Source organism: Mus musculus, chromosome 19, assembly GCF_000001635.26.
Source record: "Mus musculus strain C57BL/6J chromosome 19, GRCm38.p6 C57BL/6J".
NCBI lineage: Eukaryota > Metazoa > Chordata > Mammalia > Rodentia > Muridae > Mus > Mus musculus.
Genome location: NC_000085.6, coordinates 44,912,574 through 44,930,414, shown reverse-complemented (window position 1 = coordinate 44,930,414; position 17,841 = coordinate 44,912,574). Strand labels below are relative to the sequence as shown.

The window sequence follows — 17,841 nt, the reverse complement described above, 5'->3', positions numbered from 1 at the left end:
CTCAATTTGCATGTATGCCTGAATGACAATAGAGCATGAGGTTGTGAGCCACCTTAGGGTTGGTGGAATTGAACTCAGGACCTCTGGAAGTAGCAACTAGTACTCTTAACCACTGAGCTATCTCTCCAGCTGGGTTTTTTTGCAGACCGAGGAACTGGTCAGAGTAATTTAAAACTTCACTTCCCATGTGTATAGAATGGGTATAGTTACTCACTTCTCTGGGTAATTTCCCTTGTCCCCCCCACTTCCCCCCCCCCCCCCCACACACACAGGGTTTCTCTGTATAGCCCTGGCTGTCCTGGAACTGACTGTAGACCAGGCTGGCCTTGAACTCAGAAAAATGGCCGGTCTCTGCCTCCCAAATGCTGGGATTAAAGGCGTGGGCCACCACTGCCCATCTTCTCTGGGTAATTTTAAGTAATAAAACCCAGCAATGTAAACAGGTTTAGATTCTCTCGTGTAATTGGTACAAATACAAGATTCTCTTTCCTTTGGGCTTCAGATTTCCTGCAGTACCCGGCCAGTTTTTTTTTTTTTTTTAGGGAAGGCTTGTAATCCTATTGTAATCCTAGTACTTGGGAGACGGAGGTGGAGGGTCAAGAGAGAAGGCCGCGGCTGTGCTGATAGTTCATGGTATAAAGGAACTTGCTTTCATGACCCAGGACCACATGGCAGAAGGAGAGAACTGATTCAGTGCGGTGAGCTATCCTATGACGTCTGTCAGCGTATACACACACGAAATGAATGCAATAAAAGATATCTTTTTAAAGAGAGAAAGAAATAGACATTGAGTCCAGCCTTGACTATGTAGCAAGATCCTGTCTCAAAGGAACTAAAAAAAAAAAAAAAGAAAAGAAAACAAATCCTATCAATCTCAAAAATGTCCAGGCTCTAACTGAGAGGAATGTTCCCTCACTTGGCTGGAGCAAATTCCTAAATGACACACACAAAAAAATTGAACAGGTCTTCCAAATTTATTGTACTGAGATTGAATTGCTTCTGTTGCTAAGCACACTAGACTGACCTGAAATTCACCCCTTTTCTCTTTCCTGGTATCCCTCAAGAGGAAGAATTAACGAGAATAAAGTGACCAATAGGCTGGCAGGTAGGAGGTAAAGAGGAACCACGGGTCTCTCCAGAACTCGCAGCTGTATACCAGGTAGTAACAATGTGAGAGAAGAAACACTCAAACCCAGGGCAGCTTGCAACTGAGAATTCACTACACTGCTTTTAGTCCTTACATTTGAAAAGAACACAGTAAGTGACAAAACTATGTTGAATATGTTTATGCCTTTTAGTGCAGATTATTTCCTGGCCCTTCGATGACTTTGTGCTGGCTATTTCTACACTAGGAACTCCCAAACAGTCCTAGCCACAAAACTTTTAATCTGATTTGTTCCATTCCACACTCAGCGCATAAAAAGAATAAAGAAAGCATAAGAACATGGTCTGCATGATCAATTAGTCACTCTTCTTGAATTATAGTATCTGAGTCTCCCGCCTCTCAAGTGTCACTTTTAGGTCTCTGCTCCTGCTGCCAAACAATAGTTTTCACATTTTCTTAATCTGATCAGCAGATTACAGAGTTAAGTGAGGCAAGAAATCCCTTGATCAATAAACGGAGATGGAGTCATAATGAAAGCACGATTTAAAAAAAAAAAAATCTCTTCTTAACTGGGAGGTAGTTGCCCAAATCCTCAATATCCATCAAGGCTTCTCTTTGTTTGAGCTGCACGGGGAGAACATATAGATTTGAGTTGCCGGCTGAGCTGCACTGAACATAGAGATGGCTGGAGCCTCAGACTCCCCTTTCCTTCAAAGAGAGTTGAACCCCTGCTTTGTGTTTAGACTCAGGTTTTCACTTTAAGTGTGTACGTATACACTACGCACAAACACTTATACTCTAACCTATAGTCAGTATCTCTTTGAGGCACTGGGGCTGGAATTCTGGGTCTCATGCATGCATGTGAGGCAAGCACATGCTCCTAAGCTATTCCTGGCTTCGTGGGAGCTTGTCAGTTTTGGCTTTCTTCCTCCTTTACTTCTTATCGGACTGGAAATAGGTGGCCAGGAAACCGTAAAAGCTGCCAGAAGAGCTCCTGTGCACTCTCATGGGGTGAGAAGACAGGAGAGAAAAGCCGAGGTACTGCTAGGGGACATGATGATAAACAGTGTCCTGGAGTCTAGGTGAGAGAGCGAAAGCAAATCCCCAGGCAGCGCTGGAAGAAGAAGCTGGGGAAAGGAAGACTTGTCTGTAAAAGGCTGCTTTGGTGAGATTTCTGAGCAACGGAAAGGAAGCCAAGTCCTGGGACCTGGAGTGGCTTTTTAAAAATTACTTACTTTATATGTGTGGGTATTCTGTCTGTGCGTTCACTTGCAAGGCTGGTGCTTATAGAGGCAAGAAGGCAGCACTGGATCCCCTAGAACTGGAGTTAGCGACAGTTGTGAGCTACCTTGTGGGTTCTGGGAATTGAACTCTGAAAGAGCAGCTAGTACTCTGAACCAAATCGCTAGCCCCGCCCACCCAGGGGCTTCTTCTGTACAGAAAGTATTTTGAGCTACAATTCAGCCCACTGTACCTGCATTACAGGAAGCCAGCAGGCTCTGATATTGATGAGAGGGAATGAACGGGAGAGATACCAAGGGCAACACTGTTGCGTGAACAATGGAACAACTCCTTAGGACAGGCAGGCTCAGGGTGGGAGTCCTGAGAGGATGCCTGAGACCTCCAACAGGGCAAGATCTCTCATAGTACCTCAGACTCAGGCATTAAGAGACTAGAGACTATTGGGACATAACAAAGACTTGCTAAAAAGCTGAAAACCTGGGACACAACTTCTGGCTTTTACAAGAAAGGCATGTTTTTGTGTTGAGATTGCTATACTTCGAAATTAACTCCAAGACTCTCAGAGGGTACTCAAGGGCAGGCCAAGAGACAAAGGCCCATGTGCTGGGGAATGGATGGGGGTAGGAATGTGTGGAGGGTGGTCTGAGAGGTGGGATAAGGAACAGACTCACAGAAACAGGAAATAATTAACTTGAAAGCCTGACAGAGAAAAAACAGACCACAGAAGGGAAGGTGAGCTCACCATGGCTCAAGTCTCAGTCAAAAAGAGAGAGAGAAAGAAAGAAAGAGGGAGAGAGAGAGAGAGAGAGAGAGAGAGAGAGAGAGAGAGAGAGAGAAAGAAAGAAAGAAAGAAAGAAAGAGAGAGAGAAAGAAAGGAAGAAAGAGAGAGAGAAAGGAAGAAAGAGAGAAAGACAGAAAGGAAGGAAGGAAGAAAGGGAAAAACCACCTTTGTAAACAGATGTTGAACTCAGCAGGGCTGAGCAAACGTGTTGGAAAAGCACCAGTTTAGCTTCAGGGGCTACCTGGGAGATGCCAAATTTAATATAATGCCAAGCAATGCAAACTTCCTAGGAACTGAGTAGCAAAACCGCAAAACCTGAAGCCAAGGACCCCTACGTCATCTTACTCCACCGTGGAATGTTTCAAAACCCAGATATTAGAAGCAGGCTTGTAATTTTCGACATAGCTAACAGTTTCTGCCATTGTTAAATTCACTAGATAGATCATCTCCTCAATCCTTCCGCCTCTACCTCTTAAGAACCAGGATTGTGAGTCATCACAGCTATTCTGGCTTTAACATGTAACTACACAGCACACGTATGCACACACGCACACACTTTCTATGGGCTTTTTCCCCTTTGTAATATATATACCTATGTTTGTGTGTATGCATATAGGAAGGAGGAGTAGAGTTCAGATTTCTACAGTGCTAGTCTATTTGTCCATCTAAAAACGTAAAACAAAGTCGGGGGAATAATTGGTTTTAGAGATGCCAGCCTGCAGGCAGGCATTTCTCACGCATGCTTAGCGAGCCATTAGAGGATTTGAAAACTAAGTGATGAGTCACAGACTACATTAAAACAATAACGACTGCTACCTGAGGATGGGGTAGAGAATGCCGGTGCAGTACACATGGTTCATGAGCTCAGAGCTGATTGTCTTTCCTGAAGAACTGAATGCTGACTTGCGGACAGGGAGAAAGCCCTGTACGTTTCACTGAATATACTGGGAGAGACTGGTTCTGTCTTGTGTTTGTTTTCTGATAGTGTGTCTTCTCCTTCCTGTATTATAACATTCTAGACAGATGGGAGGCGGATGTAACCTGTCTTGGGTCGTCAGTAATCTAGTGACTACAAGAAAGATATGGATGAGAAGGGAAAATGACAGACAGAGAGAGATCTTCCATCCCTTGCTCAGACTGTCCTTCATGAAGAACGTGACTCCCCTGGAGCTGTAGAGAGCCTTTGGGGATAATAATTTGCTCTCAGTCTTTTGCAATGCCCTTCAACTCACTGCGATGTTGTTATGTGCATGTGCACGTGCAAGGGTATTTTACCCGTATGTATGTCTGCACCACAAATATGCAGAGTCCAGAAGAAGGTGCTAGATCCCCTGGAGTTTAAATTACAGATGGTTATGAGCTACTCTGTGGGTGCTAGGACTTAAATTCATGATCACAAACTGTTGGGATTATAGCCCTGTATTACTTTATCAAGCCCTAAGTAATTTTTTTAAAGACATGGAACACTATTTAAAATTCAAGGGATTCCAAACAAACATCTAGATTTTGTTCTGTGTAGCACGATCAAGGTTCTTAACACTTAGCCCTGCAGGGACTAGGTAAGTAATGACATTTCCTGGGCAGCTGCCTCTAATCTCAGCACTGCAGAGGTAGAAGCAGGCAGAGCTTTGTGAGTTCAAGGCCACTTTGCTCTACCGAGTGAGTTCCAAGGCAGCTAGAACCACACAGTGAGACTCTGTCTCAAAAAAATTTTTAATAAATAAACAAATAAATAAACAAATAAACAAATAAATGGAATTAAAAGAAAATCAGCTTTGTGAGTTCAAGGCCACTTTGCTCTACCGAGTGAGTTCCAAGGCAGCTAGAACCTCACAGTGAGGCTCTGTCTCAAAAATTTTTTTAATAAATAAATAAATAAATGGAATTAAAAGAAAATCAAATCAGATCTATTTTCCTACCTTATGGAGTCCCAGAATATTCCCCCCCACCATCACCTTTTGTTTTGTTTTGGTTTTTCGAGACAGGGTTTCTCCATGTAGCTCTGGCTGTCCTGGAACTCACTCTGTAGACCAGGCTGGCCTCGAACTCAAAAATCCGCTTGCCTGTGCCTCCCAAGTGCTGGGATTAAAGGCGTGCGCCACCACGCCTGGCTCAGAATATCCCTTAATACTAGTGATGCCCGCACCAAGCACTCACTGGACCTGTTGTGGATCAGATCCTGCTCTAAGCAGTCTCTGGATTCTGACCCATCTAATGTCCACATTCCTACAGATTAGAAAAGGTGTCCTTTTCCAGTGTCCCTATCAGCATGGTGATAAATGGTAACTGGTATTCAGCTTCGGAGTGGAAGGAGGTGGGACGGGGGCATTGGAGGGCACATTCCTAACTAAATGAGGACGGTGTCTCCAGAGCATAATTCCCACATGGGAATGTGGGTCTGGTGCCTCTCCTCTCAGCGCAAAACCCTGGGGAACCGTGAGTGAGACATGACAGGCCTGCTGTCAAAGCAGGCAATTAGCAGTGATTTCATTTATGCCCCAATACTTGTTTATTTCTATGAGATCATGTTCACCCTCCCACATACACCTCACTGTTTAGCCCAGGCCAAAAGAAGAAGAAATAATGAGTGCTTCTGGCTCCTAGAGGAATGCTCCAGGGTGCAGGCAATATTCTTACTCAAGAATATACATATAGCCGGGCGTGGTGGAGCACGCCTTTAATCCCAGCACTCGGGAGGCAGAGGCAGGCGGATTTCTGAGTTCGAGGCCAGCCTGGTCTACAAAGTGAGTTCCAGGACAGCCAGGGCTATTCAGAGAAACCCTGTCTTGAAAAACCAAAAAAAAAAAAAAAACCCAAAAAAACCAAAAAAAAAAAAAACTATATATATATATATATATAGTTTTTTTTTGTTTTTGTTTTTTGGTTTTTTGGGTTTTTTTGGTTTTTTTAAGGCAAGGCCTCGTGGATCCCAGGCTGGTCTTGAACGCCTATGTAAACAAAGGTGACATGCATTCCCCACACCAGGTTTGTACTTGGAAACCACAGTGTTTTCTATGCTAGGCAAGCATTCTACTAACTGACTCCATCCCCATTCTTCAAGAGTTCTTATTTAAAGAAAGTACCACATATACCAATACCTATGGTCATCTATAAGGACCACTGACCAATATCCATCAAAATTATAAAATGTTCACGTTCTCTGACCCACTTTAGATTGGAACATTCATAATGATGAATGTATGAAGGCGTTTCTTGCCATACTATCAGTAGCAAAATGTTGAAAGGAAACTGACTAGTTAAACAAATGAAGATAGAGCTCTCTAGTACACTACCAGGCAGCGGGTTACATGCACAGGGGGTGTTATGGTTAACGTGTAAATGGCTTCCTAGCTTCCTTTCTCTGTCTTAGTCTTCTTGAGTCACCAGTCAGCAAGTCTTACTGATTTGTCACCTCAAGTATCTTTATAAACTCTTTACAAATGTAAAATAGATAGACACACACAAATAATATAAGTATACTTCCATTAGTTTTCATTCCCAACTGTTAATCATTTCTCTAGCTACTTCTTTTCTGGTCCCTTTGTTTGTTTGTTTTTAAACTGCCACCCTGTTTTAATTCCCCTCTTTCCCACTCTTGTGGCTTTGACATCAACTGAAAGGCACTCTCTCATTCATTTAGTCAACAAGAATGTATACGGCTACTTCCTGTACATCTTTAAAAAATATGCACATGTCCATTTGAATTATATGTCAAGAGCCTGCATTTTTATTTGCCCATGACAGACCCTGCTGCTGTGGACATGTCTGTTCACAAGTCTTTTTGTCTATGTGCAAGAACCACTATGGGTTGAGTAACCAGAAGGGAAATTCCTAGACTATGGTGGGGTAGTTGTATTGCAAGTTTACTGTATGTTTCCAAATTGCTTTCCATAAATGGCTGAACTAATTTACTGTTCCAAGACAGATCAGAGTATCACTTTTCCAAGTGCAGCCACCAATGTTTCAGTATTTTATTTTACATTAACCTTAATTACTTGGTTTAATATCTATTTATATCCTGGGGGGACAACTTTAATATTTTGTTAATTACATATTTTTATTTTTGCCCATGCTCTTTTAAATGGTTTATATTTTAATTTTCTTTAGAAGAATCCATATTTTGAATACTCAAAAATTCTATCTCTTAGCTGTCCCCCTACAGGTCAACCAGTCCCCAGAGTTTCTTGTAACAGCGTCCATGGTGGCCTCTTTGACTCTCGCTTGGCTTTAATCCACTTTCCACATTGAAGCCTCCACTGTCTCTAAGAGGCCATTGTGACCATGACATTCATGTACAGCAACTCATCACATATATTCACCGAACTCAAGAAAACAAAAAGAAATATCATACAAGACATGACTCTCCTCTACCTCCCTGCCAACTTTTAAGATTTGCCATGCCAGATATGATACCATGTGATTGATCCCTTGTTATCTTCTGTGTAGAGCATCATTCTTCCTGGTGCTCCCTACACTGAGCCAGTCACAGGGACGGTATTGAACACCCTTGAGCATGTCACCCTCACACTTGCTCCTGGGCCTTTGTGCAAGCTGTTTGTGCTGCAGATTGTCCTATCCCTAAAGAGATCCAGTTGTTCCTTGCTCCGGCCTTACAAGCCCTGGGTTCACTGTTCTGTGTGAGGCTTTACACTGAAATAGTTTCTCTAGGTTAAACACTTCAGGAGGACAGGGCTCTGATTGGCTCAAGAGGCAGAATGGCAGGGTGTCTAGAAGTGTACACTCTGAAGCCAGCCTCCCTGGGTTTGAAACACCTTTCTTACTCTGGAAGTCACTTAACCCCTCCAATGCCCCAGAGTTCTCGCTTGTGAAGTGGACATAGCAGTAATGCCAGTTTCATTGGTTTGTATTAATTGAGTTAATACATATAAAGGGCTCGTAATAGCGCCTGGCAGCATCTAGTAAGTACTCAATAAATCTTCATTCAGATGATCACTGTTATTAACTAGTTACTAATAGCTATCATTTATTTATATCATTATGGATGACACTTGGCAGGAAGATGTCCCAAGGCAGAAGCTATGCTAGTCTAGGAAACACCTGGGCCTCCCCAGCTGAAGGTCCAGGAGTCACCCAGTAGTCACTTACTCTTAGCTGGGGTTCCTGACAGGGATGATTTTGTTCTTTGCCTGTGTCCCTTGATCCTCCATCCCAGTCACTTAGCTTTCTATCAGGAACAGGCAGAGGCACAGGAACAGAACACACTGTATCTAAGGAGCCTGGGAACATTCTTTGTATTTGAAAAACCCTGCTCAGCCACTCTGGACTGTCTCCATCCCAGTCTTCTCCATCCCACTCACCAAGTCTGCCTTCACTCTTGAAGCAGACTTCAAGTCTGAGCTCTGGAGACGTGACAAGCTCCAAGCATCTGGGCTAACATTCCTCCAAAATCCAGCTTCCCATCCCAGAGCCTCACATGTCCCATACCATAATATTCTCTTTAGGAACTCTCCCAAGCACAAAATTTTGACTTTGTGTTCTTATGACCTGGGCAGAAAGCAGCCTTCTGAGCTGCCAGGGGCAGAAAAATTAGCTTAATGTTTGTGTGGTAGAGCAGAGCCAAGAAGTGCTATGCCTGATTTTCTAGAGGCCTTGGCTGCTGGCTTCAATCACAACAAAACACTTAGACACAGACAGATGTGCAAGTCAAGAGATCAGCCTGGGGGGATTCTGAGCAGCTCTGGTTGTACAGAGCAAATGGGGAAACAACAGGTGTCCACAGATGTACCAACCCTTGGGATACTTGCACCCACAGCTCACTTTGAGACTGAATTCTCATGAAATTGGTTCCTTCTTTGTGACACCCTCCCCCACCTGGGCTCATGCTGCTTCTACACAGGGTTCCAGAAATTCTGCATCCTGAGAACTGTACCTCTGCCAGCCTTGGTCACGGGTACTGGGAGGGTAGGTGTGGGCTATCTGTTGGTCACAGAACACTGCAGCCATCTAGTTGCACAGTAATTAAGAGGGACTCGTTGGCTTGAACACATGGTTAGAGCCAACAGAACTGACAGGAAGGGCCTAGGCCCCTTGAATGGAGATCCCACATCTAGGGTGCTCAGTCACTGAGACTACTCTGAAAATACAGTACTATCCCGATTTACAAGCAGGCATATTATGGGAGGAAGAATTAATCTGATCGTCCCAATACTGGAGGTGGAAATTGAGTTGATGAACTCTGCAAAAGAGACATTTCCCTTACTCTTGCCCAAGGTGGACAGGAACCAGAGCCTACCAGGCAAATTGTACTTTATGAGTTTTGCCGTCCCTGCTTACATAGTGGAGTGACAGCAAAGACCACTTAAGACTGAAATGCCCTCTTCCTGTCCTTCGTCTTGATCATCAGGCAGGAGAGCTTAGGGACAGAAGGTTGCTCTTTAGTGAGGCTCAGAGGAAGACAACCTCAAAGGACAAAAGGACTAAAGGGAAGGAATTAGGTTGGATACCTTGGTCTACAGCAGAGTGGAAGAAGAAAGGTTTAGATGAGGATCACTCTAGGAGACAACTGAAGAGAGGCGGTACGCAGCCACGAAATTCGTATGAGAAGGAAAGCTGCCTATGGCGGTAGTACTCCTAACTGCCAACTGGGAATACTTCAAGTGTCCATCAAAGGATGATCATTAAGTACCTCACGGAACAGTTTTATCTACCCACACATCCATTAAAAACACTGGAGAAGATACAAGTGTGTTGATACAAAAAAGATACCTTGAGAAAAGGGGTTGAAAAGGCACAGTATACCAAAGTATGCATATAGTGAAATTTCTTCTATGCTGTAGATTATCTCTTAAAGATCAGACACGTAATATTTACTAACATGTTCTTTATGTTCATAGGTAATGTCTACAAGGAAATAAAGTAATGTCTTTGACTGACAGAGGTGGTCAGCTAAACTCAGGGTAAATTGAAACCAGTGAAGGTGGGGATGCATTTCATATATCACAGTCTGGCAACACAGTCCACTGCAGAGCGCTGCTTGTGTCTCCTGGCCAATAGGGAGCTGCAGCTCACAGCCCCTGCCCAGCTCCTGCCAGAGAGTACTGTGTAGTGTATTGCTAGGCCAGGAAAAGATTAAAATCCCAATGAGCACGGAATGTGTGTTGCTTTGACACTGTCAAAGTATAAAACGATAATAAAAGGCCTGTACTCCCTTGCCTGGGCCGGAACTTTTCATAGCCACCATGCCTCAAGATCTCCAAGTCAAGATCCAGGTCAGAAACTTGTATCTTCCAACCTCAAGGTCTGGATCACAGATGTGCCCTCCATTTCTGGATTGTAGTTTATTCCAGATGTAGTCAAGCTGACAGCCAGGAACAGCCATCAGAAGTAGCTGGTGCTTTTAACCACTGAGCTGACTCCCCAGCCCCTTGGATTGACAAATTTAAACAACAGTTTTACTGTTTAAGAAAATTCTGTTTTAAAGGGGCTTTGATGATTTTGGCAAGGTGAATTTCAGGATGTCCAATATAGTGGGCCATCCATATCAGTTGATTTAATTGTATGAAGTTGGGACTAGAGAGATGACTCCAGGGTTAAGAGCACAGGCTGCTCTTCCTGATATCCTCATGGTGGCTCACAACCAGCTGTAATTCCAGTTCTAGGGGGCCCAGAACACCGTCTGGCCTCTTTGAGCATTAGTTATGCATACAGTACACATACATGAAGGCAAAATACTTTACACACATCAGATAAAAAGAAATAACAATTTAAATTCTATGAGGCTTGAAAATATCTAAGGAAAAAGAAGCCTATGTTCAGGATGTATGCAGACTTTTTGTTGTCTTCTAAACTATATTACAACTGTATACCATTTACATTGTATTATGTGTTACAAATAATCTAGAAGTGACTTAAAGTGTTATGTGCAAATAATAACAAGAGACTTGAACAACTTTACATGTAGTTTCTGAGGGAATCCAGAGTAACCACCCACCTTGAAATAATTCCTGCTGTTCCTTCTTTTCTTCCTCCTTCCCTTTCTCTATCTGTCTGTCTGTCTGTCTGTCTATCTATCTTCTGTCTGTCTATCATGTATCTTCCATCCATCTCCCTGTCTATCATCTATCTTCTATCTGTCTGTCTATCTTCCTACCTATCATCCATCCATCTATCTCCTCTCTGCAGTGCTGAGACTGGAACCCAGAGTCTCTCACACATGCTAGCTAAATGAATGTTCCAGCCCTGAGCTGCTACCCTAGCTTGAGATGTTGACCTAGCCCTGAGCTGCTACCCTAGTTGAGATGTTGACCGTAACTAGGGAGGCTACACTTTTCTCTTCTGATTTCTTCCTTCACTGAGGATGGTAGAAAAAACTGCAGTGCTAATTTACATTCTTTTCAAATATATACAGAATATTTGCAAAAAAAAAAAATAATAACAAGATTCAGAGAGAACCCAAAGATGATAGCATGCAAAGAACGCTCTGTCTATTCTATAATGTAAAAGATTTAGTAATTAGACAAATGAATCACATTAAGTAATAGTTAAATAACGAGTGTATAAGTACATTTTTAACAGAGGTAAGAAAGGAAAAACTTGTAAATTTCTCTGTTCCTTTTTTTTTAAACCTTCACTTCTAATTATGATGGCAGAACTCATCGCTCCTGTGTTAAAATATCTCTGGTATCTCTGAATAGATGATCAAGTAGTCAATTTATATCTCACCTCTTTCTGTGAAGGATTGAAGGCAGTTCGGGTGCTTGTGAGCGCGATTCAGAATCTGAAGAAACCCTCCTCGCTGGTAGTCGTAATGTGCATTTACTAAAGCATAAAAATCCCCCCAGGATCCTAATGCGTGCCTACAGGCTCTCACATCTGAAGAATCTTGTTTTTCTCTGGAGAGGTTCCACACTTGCCAGTCACAATAATGTGTAGATATTGACAGGGACAGATGTCTAAGATATCTTATGTGAAGGGGGAAAAAAAACAAGAAACAAAACCCCAAGCCCAGAAACCACAGCCAACTCCAGGGTAATGTATATTGTGTGCTTTGGTAGATTATCCACTTTGCATGTAATTTAGACAAGAAAGGCGGGAGGAGCCACAACTTTTGCTGTTACTTATTTGTGATGCTGGAGATAAATCCAGGCCTTGCACCAGACAGGCTACCATTTGGAGGAAGAACAATAATCATTTTGAGAGAATGCGTCTTCTAAAAGAGCACTGAGGTCACCATTAGAGGAAAAGTGGAAACTTGAGCATTTTGCTTGCTTATTGTTTAGAATTTAAAAAAAAAAGACGTATTCCTTTTTATTTTATAGTTTTGCCTGTGTACCATGTATACGCAGTGTCAGAGGAGGTCAGAAGAGGGTGTCATATTCCCTGGAACTGGAGTTGCTGAGCCACCACGTGGTTGCTGGGAACTTGGGTCCTCTGGAAGAGCAGTAAACACCTTAAATCTCAGAGCTGTCTCTCCAGCCTACGTCTTTAATGCATATGTAGGTAAGATGAGGGAACACAGTTAACTGCAGGCATAAGACTGCTTAACTCAGCCGGGTGTGGTGGGAGGCAGAGGCAGGCGGATTTCTGAGTTCAAGGCCAGCCAGGGCTGCACAGAAAAACCCTGTCTCGAAAAACCAAAAAAAAAAAAAAAAAAAAGGCTGCTTAACTCTACAACAGTGCCTCTCAGCCTTCCTAATGCTGCAACTCTTTAATATACTTCTTATGTTTTGGTGACTTCCAACCATAAAATTATTTCATGGCTACTTTATAACTGTAATTTTGCTGCTGTTATGAGTCATACTGTAAATATCTGTGTTATCTGATGGTCTTAGATGACCCCTGTGAAAGGGTTATTAACCCCTAAAGGGGTTGCAACTCACAGGTTGAGAACTCCTGCTCTAAGTGGCCACAGGTTCTACTATAAGAATTTTGTAACAATTTACAGTTTACAAATCTATGCATAAAATGTGTCCATTTCTGCAGAGAAACGAATCTGGCCACATGTACTTGAACACCATTGTAGTTACTCCTCTGAGGGCTGGGAAGTCCACTTTTACTTTGCCTACTTCTCTTTTTGATATGCTTACAAATGAGCATTTGTAGCCAGGAACAGTGAAGATTAAAATCAAAACAAATTGCCAGCAGCGGGTAGTTAGGCCTTGTCCAGGGATAGCTGACTCTATAGTGATGTGTGATGCATAGTCTTAACCTCCACTTTAGGCTTCGAGTGCAGGAATAGCATCTTTTTCTCCCCACCTGCCGCCTCTGACCTCTGGCCCCATTGCTGCCTCACCCCCACCCTCAGCCCAGTCCGTCTGGGTTCAGTTGGCATTCTGGTTATTAAGACTAAACTTGCTGGGCAGTGGCGGTGCACGCCTTTAATCCCAGCACTTGGGAGGCAGAGGCAGGTGGATTTCTGAGTTGGAGGCCAGTCTGGTCTACAGAGTGAGTTCCAGGACAGCCAGGGCTACACAGAGAAAACCCCCCCCAAAAAAAAAAAAAAAAAAAAAAAAAAGACTCTAAACTCTGAGTTGAAAAAAAAATGTCCACAGTTGCAAGTACTCAGGAAGCAGAGGCAGGAGGATTGCTTGGTGTGCTAAGCACTGTAGAGACCCCCATCTCAAAAGAAGACAAAGAGCCGGGCGTGCAGCACTCGGGGGGTAGAGGCAGGCAGATTTCTGAGTTCGAGGCCAGCCTGGTCTACAAAGTGGGTTCCAGGATAGCCAGGGCTATACAGAGAAACCCTGTCTCGAAAAACCAAAAAAAAAAAAAAAAAAAAAAGAAAGAAAGGAAAATGGAAAGGAAAGACGTGAAAAACGTACATTCTCCATTTTACATTTTCAGCTTACTGATCCATGGAATTGATATTGGATCTACTAATGAAACTATGTCCTTTGCCTCTGTAAGCAATCCTTCTGCCAGGCGGAGGTGGTGCACACTTTAAATTTCAGCACTTGGGAAGCAGAGGCAGGAAGATCTCTTGAGCTCGAGGCTAGCCTGGACTACAGAGTTCTAGGACAGCCAAGGCTATACAGGGAAACCCTGTCTTGGGGGAACAGAAAAACCACAGCAACAATCCTTCTGGATGTTTTCTTGTGCAATTTAGTACTTTATATAAATGCCTGAAGAAGCTTGAAGCTAGATAAATGTAAAAAATTGGATATAATCAATGAAATATGTATAACAGTGAGTTAAAACAAAACAAAACAAAGCTGAGTCTGACACATGAGGTAAAAGCGTGTGTCTCCAAAACTTGATGACCTGAATTTAATCCTGAGAACCCATGTAAAACACTGACCCAGAGTAGGCATCGCGATCCTATACTCCGACAGTGAGGCAGGTTGCAGAAACAGGAAAGTTGCCTGGAAGTCCAGGTAGCCTAAAGTACCCTGTGAAGTAGCAGAAATGAGAGACCCTGCCCAACAAGGTGGAAGGCAAGAACCCTCCCAGGAAAGCTGTCCTCTGACTTCTACAGACATACTGTGTGTGGAGTGTGCATCCCCCAACCCCAAACCACAGTGCCATGATTAACTTTGAGGTAACAGCCAGGCATTGTCGTGCTTGCTTCTGATCCCAGCACTCTTGAAGCAGAGGCAAGAGAATCAGCAGTTCAAGGCCAGCCCTTACTACATCTTAAGTGTGAGGTTAGCCTGAGCTATATGAGACTGTCTCAAAAACAAAAAAGGGACTGCAGAGACGAATCAGCAGTAAGACCTTAGTTCGGTTCCCAGCACCCACACAGCAGCTCACAGCCAGTTTCAGGTGATCCAACACCCTCTTTTTGCCTACTTGGGCATTGCATGCATGTGGGACATATATAAACAAAACACCCATATAAATAAAAGAAAAACAAATAAGTCTTAAAACAAGACGGCTCAGTATGGTAGCACAGGCCTTTAATCCCAGCACTCAGGAGTCAGAGGCAGATTGATGTCTATGAGTCTGAGGCCAGCCTGGTCTACATAGCAAGTTCCAAGCCAGCTACAGCTACATCATGAGACCATGTCTCAAAACACAGGCTAAACAAAAACGACGAATAATAATAAACAAATTAATAATAAACAAAATAAATTATTTAATTATTATTAAAAAATAATAAACAAATAAAACCGTGGAGGTAAGCTACCCTTTCTCTGGCCAATGATGCTCACCAGTTTTGTGACTGCAGTGAGGTAGCCCCTACTAGCCATAAGGAGACTACAGTTCTCAGGTGGTAGAGCTATGCATTGGCGGGAGGAATTTTCACCAGCTGAGAGGCCTCTCTGGGAGGAACATTCCTTAGGGGCTGGGACTTCCTGGAGAAAGGCTGCTGGGGCCAACTGGGATTTACAGGGATTTAGCTAATAACCCTGGCTCGGAGACACAGATTGCTGTCTGCCTCCTCCCGCCCCCCTTGTGCTATCTCAAGACAAAAACCTCAGTGAAAGACAGGCCTAGAAGAACTGAGCCTCCTTGAAGTAATAGATCTTCCCCTAGGTTACCCAAGGAGAGGGAAAATGGGGAGGAAAATGGGGCTCTGGGACAGATGGGTAGTACCCAGAGAAGCCTTCCGGGAGCCATGCTGGAAAGGAAGAGCCGGTCCCCAGAACCAAGCCTTGTATCACCGGGAAAATTCTTTACTCGGTGTGGCTTCCTGTTTCTTCTTCACATTTTCTACCCCCGTTTCCATGGTGATTAGCAGTAAATCAGTTACCAAGTAAAACAGTAAAAGCTGAAAGATATCTTTAGGGACAGGCAGGGTACAGGGAGCTAAAGAGGCCTGCAAGGTCATTCCTTCATGAGAAGAAAGTGGGTCCAACCTAGAGCAGTTTTCTGGAAGTGGGGGTGTCTGTCCAGGCAGCGAACTTGGGCCAAAGAAGGCTTAAGGAGGAGCAGTGTGCTTAGTTTTTGTAAAATGTCCACCTTTATTTTATTTGTCCCTATATTGTATTTAGTTCACACCAAATTACAGATAATACATTTCCTTGTATTGGCTTTTACATTTCTATCTGAACCAAAGGATGGAACTATGTCTCACACGTTCCTATATTCCAAAGGGTCTGCTATCCACAGCCTGATAAGGAACTGGGCAGATGTAAGAGGCTCAATATAATTCATTTCTTTCTTTCTTAGCTGACAATATTTCTATATAGGACAAGTATGGTGGTGCATGCCCTTAATTCCCGCACAGCAGAGGAGAGGCAGAGGCGGAGAGGCAGAGGAGGCAGAGGCAGAGAGGCAGAGGAGAGGCAGAGGCAGAGGCAGAGGCAGAGGCAGAGGCAGAGGCAGAGGCAGAGGCAGAGGCAGAGGCAGAGGCAGAGGCAGAGGCAGAGGCAGAGGCAGAGGCGGAGAGGCAGAGGAGAGGCAGAGGCAGAGGCAGAGGCAGAGGCAGAGGCAGAGGCAGAGGCAGAGGCAGAGGCAGAGGCAGAGGCAGAGGCAGAGGCAGAGGCAGAGGCAGAGGGGCAGAGGGGCAGAGGCAGAGAGGCAGAGAGGCAGAGAGGCAGAGAGGCAGAGAGGCAGAGAGGCAGAGAGGCAGAGAGGCAGAGAGGCAGAGAGGCAGAGAGGCAGAGAGGCAGAGAGGCAGAGAGGCAGAGAGGCAGAGAGGCAGAGAGGCAGAGAGAGAGGCAGAGAGGCAGAGAGGCAGAGAGGCAGAGAGGCAGAGAGGCAGAGGCAGAGAGGCAGAGAAGCAGAGAGGCAGAGAGGCAGAGAGGCAGAGAGAGAGGCAGAGAGGCAGAGGCAGAGAGGCAGAGAGAGGCAGAGAGGCAGAGAGGCAGAGGCAGAGAGGCAGAGGCAGAGAGAGGCAGAGAGGCAGAGAGAGGCAGAGAGGCAGAGGCAGAGAGGCAGAGGCAGAGAGGCAGAGAGGCAGAGGCAGAGAGGCAGAGGCAGAGAGAGGCAGAGAGGCAGAGGCAGAGAGAGGCAGAGAGGCAGAGGCAGAGAGAGGCAGAGGCAGAGAGGCAGAGGCAGAGGCAGAGAGGCAGAGAGGCAGAGAGGCAGAGAGGCAGAGAGGCAGAGAGGCAGAGAGGCAGAGGCAGAGAGAGGCAGAGAGGCAGAGAGGCAGAGGCAGAGCGAGGCAGAGAGGCAGAGGTAGAGGCAGAGGCAGAGGCAGAGGCAGAGGCAGAGGCAGAGAGGCAGAGGGGCAGAGGGGCAGAGGGGCAGAGAGGCAGAGGGGCAAAGGGGCAGAGGGGTAGAGGCAGAGGCAGAGAGGCAGAGGCAGAGGCAGAGGAGAGGCAGAGGCAGAGAGGCAGAGAGGCAGAGGGGCAGAGGGGCAGAGGGGCAGAGGGGCAGAGGGGCAGAGGCAGGCAGATCTTCATGATGGTCTATATAACCAGTTCCAGGCCATCAAGGGCTATATAGTGAAACCCTCTCTAAATTTTTTTTAAATACATATACCCGTGTATTACATAACTATGGGCTTATTTAACTTTTCTCTTAGCTCCTCTTTAATTCATATAATCGTGCAATTAGAATATGTACACAAATACAAATTTTATCAATATATGTTTTATGTTTTTTCCACTCAACAGACCCCTTGAAAATTAACTAAGAAGACTTCTGAAGGACTGTCTCATTGTTCTCAGTGCCTCACCAACAGCTATGCAGCTGGGGTAGAATTTATCCACAGGATGGGTATGTTGGAGTCTCAGTTCTCTAGGACTGATTGTCATGTCTGTCTTAACCTGTTGGTTTCGTTTTTTGCTTTTTTGTTGTTTTTGTTTTTGTTTTTAGGGACACTGGGCAAATGGGAGGCTTTACACCATAGAAATCTCTAGATGTT

General features: G+C 44.4%; 1 protein-coding gene across 1 annotated transcript in view; it reads right to left on the bottom strand.

The window, feature by feature from the left end:
* The window catches only part of Slf2 (SMC5-SMC6 complex localization factor 2), a 65,281-nt gene extending 53,372 nt beyond the window's left edge, over positions 1-11,909 (bottom strand). The window contains exon 1 of the mRNA XM_006527000.4: positions 11,811-11,909. The gene's annotated coding sequence lies outside the window, so the exon portion shown is untranslated. The remainder of the gene's footprint in view (positions 1-11,810) is intronic.
* Positions 11,910-17,841: the final 5,932 nt, after the last annotated feature.